The following is a 6,000-nucleotide window of genomic DNA, read 5'->3' on the forward strand; positions in this document are numbered from 1 at the left end:
TATAGGGTTACCCGCAACCTTCCCACCACATCTCCAACCTTACAAAAACATTACCGTCTTCCATATATACACGACTAACCTAAAAACATCTCAACATACACATACAATAACCATACAACGAAAACACATATTTGCACGTCTACACAACCATCACACAACATGTAAAATCACAAATGTCATCATGCACGGAGTACACTTTCCAGCCCGACTCTTTAAGGGTAAGGGAAACTACGAAACACTCACCTTTGTCGGCAATAGAAGTTAAGATAGATATAAGATGAGATTAACTATGATTTGTGCGCTCCACACGTCCACAACCTAATAATGTATAAAATACATGCATTATTATCCGAGACGAATCTCTAGTTAGGTTTTAATTAAGAAACGTGGCTTTGAAAGACCCCTGAGACCCAACATGGTCCTTAGAGAGGTCACCTAGTAGTTTGGAAATGAGTCAAAGTTGCCTCAAGGTCGTATCGTCCCTAAACGATAGCTACACATATATGTGGTTTTGTTAATGTCATGCATTAAGTTTCAAAAATGACACTTGACTTTGAACGACTCGTTTGCGATGTGTATAGCACCAATAAGGTCTTAAGAGGATGCGTTGGAAAGGTTGGGACGATCCTAGGATAAGAAAAAGAGCTAGAAAATGAACAAGCTGATAAGACCTCCAATTGCGCTGCAATGAATGGTTGCGCCGCAACTGGATTTTCTGAATTTTTTGTTGCGCAGCAACCTGGAGTTGCGCCGCAATGAGCCCAGGTCTGCACCAGCATGTAGATTCGAGCCAAGAACAACCAAAATTGACCCCAAAACTCACATAAGGCGTCTAAACCGATTTTGAAAGCTACAATACCCAACCTTGAATACAACTAAACATGTTTCATCATTCAAATCCAATTCTTTAACACATTTACATGTCTAAATCGTTCTTGACCCATTTGAACACAAAATTGACCCAAACTTAGTTTTTGGCTTAGAATTAGTTTTGAGAAGTTCTTGAACTCGTTTTTGCACATAAAAAAACTCATTTGAACATAACCCATTCAAAAGATTCACTTCATAACATCACTTTTGACTCTAAGTTGATTTTTGACCTAATTGAAAAACTTGAAACCCTAATTTCGGACTTTGAAGCTAGGAAGATCAAGAGTTCTTAGATTTAGTTGATATACAAGTTTAATAACTAGAAGTGATGAGTTTGAGATAGAAAACACTTACCAAAACTTCCACAAGCAACCAAATCCGAATTTGACCTAAATGGAGATTTTTCTTGCACTTGAAACTTTGAATTTTTGATATAATGCTAGAATGATGATGAGGATGATGATTTTTGTTATGATTTCTACTTGAACACCATTAAATTTATGAATTAAATTAGAGAGTGATTGAGAGCTTGAGTGTGTGTGATTTGTAAGTAAATAAGAAAGAGAAAAAGATGGAAAAATGGATGGGGAAAAAGGGATAAGGTTGGGTTAACTTGGGTGGGTCATGGGTTGGGCACAACCCATGGGTATGATCCATTTACATTTTACTAGTTAGCTTGAAAGTCATCTAAGTGAAAAATCATTTAGCACCTATTAATGATCTCGACTAGCACATAATTCTCAACTTGAACAATAAATTGGCCCATATGAACACATTGCACTCAATTGAACCTTAAATTGCACTAGAACATATATTGATTAACTAATACTTAGTCAAAAATACACATAGTCCAAAAGTCAAGAACCACATTTGTTACACACACACATATATATATATACACACACTAGGTTTTTTTACCATGCTCGACTTTTGTGTTGATTTTTCAAAACTTTTAATATTAGCATTGATAACCAACAAAATTCGGTTTTGCTAGTATAATGTTGATGTGTTGTTTATTTTTACGGATACTTGAATAGAAACTATATATAAGAATTAGACCTAACTGTTACAATGTAAAATTGAAAAAAAAAATTATCGACTAAATAAGAAAATATAAATTATTTAACTTTTGACTTGACCAAGAATTGAAAAACAAAATTGATGGGCTTTAGATCGCTATAAACAACAACAAAGACGAAATCTTAGAAAAATAAAATTTAAATATGTTATAAATAACATACTTTTTTAAACACGTATTAGGTAAAAATTTAGTGCAAGTATTATTTTTTAGAAATAAGTTAAAACAATGTGTTGTCCAAATGAAACATTTCCAAAGATAGAAATGTAGCTAAAGAATAATAAAAAATTCAATTTTATTTAATAAAAGCTCTTCTATGTCTACCCAAAGACAATAACCATGAGAAGTAGCTGGAAACATACTGTTAAGAGGGTTTAAGCTCTTCTTGAATGCGTCTAATAAAAGCAATTATAGACAAGAAGTAGCTAAAGAAATGAGCCGATTACACATCATATAATCAAGAAATGTAGTGACTTCATATATCATGGAAATCATCCATGTACAAAGATAGAGAAGTTAATACAGCTATTTATAATCAATATTGGGAAATCATCCGAGGTTTGAGATTGACATGTGTTGTCCTGGATATTCAACCAAATTGACTCAACAGCTTTATTTATACCGCGTAGTAGTTAATACAGCTATAAAACTCTCAGTACCTAAACTCAAACAAGTTCACATTAAGTAATAATTAATTATAGTTTTTATTTTATTTTTTGAACCGCGAGTTAATTACAGTTAGTAATTAGTAATTGAAACATCACAGTAAATGCAGAGCATGAATTACGCATGTCTGAGATGAAATCCAAGACTCTCGAAACCCTTCTACCTAAAATCCACCCGTATAAATGTAGAAGATGATCGAGCTTTAAACTCACGTTGATCATCTACTAGAGGTTGACAAATCATCAGCAGTCAACAACCACATAAGCATCTGTTTTTACTAATTTATAAATACCAAATTAAAAAAAACCGTATTGATCATCTACTAGAAGTTGACAAATCATCATGCAGGCAACAAACACATAAGCATCTACTTTTATTAATTATATATATAAAAGTTAAAAAACTCGCGTTGAACATGTACCAGAAGAGTAGAAGTTGACAAATCATTATCCAGTCAACAACCACATAAGCATCTGTTTTTATTAATTATAAATAACAAATTAAAAAGTACTCCCTCCACCCCAATTTAAATGTCATAATTTGACTTTTGAAGTCTTTCTTTAGTAACTTTGACCAGAAATTGTTTCGTGTGTGTTATATCATAATTTATGTAAAATATGTGAATAGATTGAGCTTTAGATGTACTTTTCATTGATATAACTTTCATTAAATATTATATTATACAAACAAATATACTTATGGTCAAAGTTAGAGGATAAAGACTCATCAAGTCAAATTTAGACATTTAAATTGGGATGGAGGGAGTAATAAGCAGGATTATTACCCACAACCTCTAACTTTTAATGTTAGACACAAACCATTTAATCTAATGATATATTTATTTCTTTATTGCAACACATAATAGATATTCAGTGTAAAATTTCACCAAACTTATTAAAAATATTATATTTATATAAATAAATTACACTTAACATGTATATATTAAAGAGATCTATAAGTAATAATTTCTTACCAAAAATATTTAATATTAATATATACGAGTATAATAACACGATTAATAAGAATTCATCACAAATATATCTTAATGACATATTTCAAATTCACAAAAATTTCTATATTTTAGATATTTTGTCTAATTCTCATTAAAAAAAAGAATCATGATTTTGAAATTTTTTTATTTCATATCTTTTGAGACGTAACATTTTAATTTATATTTAATTTTACACTCCAATACAAATCTATTTGCAACAAAATAAGCTTTAGATAACTTGGAATATACAAAATAGAAAAGTGAAGGTGGTATTATCACACCCAAGTTTATTATATTATTACTTCGTTAGTTTTATACCCTTTTTTTATAAAAATTGCCAATAGCAACTCAGCACAATAATATTAATTATAATTTTATGAGAAATGTGAATATGTGACTGTTATGTAGCTAAGCTTAGTTATAAAACCTCTCACATACTAATTTTTTAAGATTAATTTTATAATGAATAAGTGATTATATCTCCTCCTTAAAATAGTATATAATACGTGAGCAATTATGAATTTAAAATTATGTATTTTATTTAACTACATTAAATGAGTTCATGTTTAATTTTCATAATTAGACTTACAAAACATGTAATTTATAATGTATGCCTTTTTGGCCTCTAAATTGTTAACTATTATGGCTTTTAGCTATTTTGTTACATAATGAATCACCGCGAAAAAGGTCGTCTTAATTTAAGTTAAAGTATATTTTATATATACTCTATGTTCAGTATTTGATAATAGAAAGAGTATGTAGAAAAGCAAAGTAGTGATAAATCGGTGACTGGGTAGAACACCGTCCCATCGTATAGGTACGTATGGGGTGGGGAGCAAAGTGGTGATGGTGGTGTCGTCTTTCAATCGGTGACTGGGTAGAACACCGTCCCATCGTATAGAACACCCATTTACGTACCTTATATTATCATTTTCTTGATTTTTGTCGTCTTTTAAGTGGAGAGACTGGGAGAGAATGGTGAAATATTTCTTTTCTTGTGGAGGGGGGATGCAGCGGGATGAAATAAGTGGGGAAGAGGAAGGAAACACTCCGCTTACCATGAATTTTATATATTTTTTTGTAATAATATTTATTACTTTGTCATTTGATGATATTTTATTTGAATTTTTTAAAAAGTTATGTTTGTTTTTAGTGAAAATATTTTTCTTTTTTTTTGATATTAAGTTTTTGTTAATTATTCGTTGAAATTTGTCTTTAACTCGTGCAATGCACGGGTCAAAAACCTAGTACTATATAGACAAACTTAAAAAATATATATAAGTACAGAAAGTAAATATAAAATCAATGAGTTGTATTGTCAATGTAAAAAGTCTAATATCTCCCTACATTTATCAATTCCTACATTCTTCCATTTGGAACATAACCGTAATTTCCATTAAAAAAATTATCAAACATCAAAATAATTTTATATCACATTCTCCCATAAATATGTTACTATCCTTCCTCTGGAGTACAACCACTTTTCAGTATTCAATTAATATCTCAAAGCTCAATGACATTTTCAATTCATATTAAAGGCCATGATCTCAATATGAGGAGATCGACAAAGATGATTTCATGTCGCTTCTCATAGGCTGCCAATCAACAGCAACTGCAACCGTTACAATATGAGATCGACAAGATAATGGAGTTGGAAGGGGTGATGGTGAACCGCAACAGCAGGAGGGTTCATATATATTGAGCCCAATTTTGTTTTTTAATATTTATCCTTTCTCGACTTCTTGATTCTCAAAAACCACTTTTTGGTTCAAATCAGGTTAACCCGGGCCCGAACCGTTTAAGACCGAAATCGAACCGACCCGACCGAGCCCATCTCGGGCCGGGTCTCGGGTCTCCCTTTCCTGACATTTCGGGTTTCGGGTCTATCTTGGTCGGGCAGGTCCGGGCCGGGTTTTGACTTGTGCTTATCCCTGATTGAGACTCCCACTTTTTTTTACTGTTAGAATCATCAAACTAGGCAACTACCCACCGGACTTCACATTTCCGGTAACCATGACAGTCATTTTTCACCATCTCCACCTTTACAAACCCAACATTTGGCTTCACTTTTGGTTTTCACCGTCTCCACCTGACCACGGCTGTTCTCCTTTTTGGTTTTCACTTTTGGTTACAGCTCTCAAAGCCTTATTTGCTTTTCAATTCACCGGTTATTTCTTTTTGCTCTACGCCTCTACCTATCTTCGTTTTGTTTTTATTTCCTGTAGATTTCACGCCCAAATTTCCTTCCTTTTTAGTAATTCTTAATTAAATCCAAAATTTTTATATTTAATTTAGAATATAAACAACTAGAGTTAAGTTGGAATTCAAATCAAAATCCCAACTTCAGTTTTCAACAATTTTTGTCCATTCTTAAGCTTAGCTTCCTTATTATTAT

Source organism: Erigeron canadensis, chromosome 6, assembly GCF_010389155.1.
Source record: "Erigeron canadensis isolate Cc75 chromosome 6, C_canadensis_v1, whole genome shotgun sequence".
Classification (NCBI taxonomy): Eukaryota; Viridiplantae; Streptophyta; class Magnoliopsida; order Asterales; family Asteraceae; genus Erigeron; species Erigeron canadensis.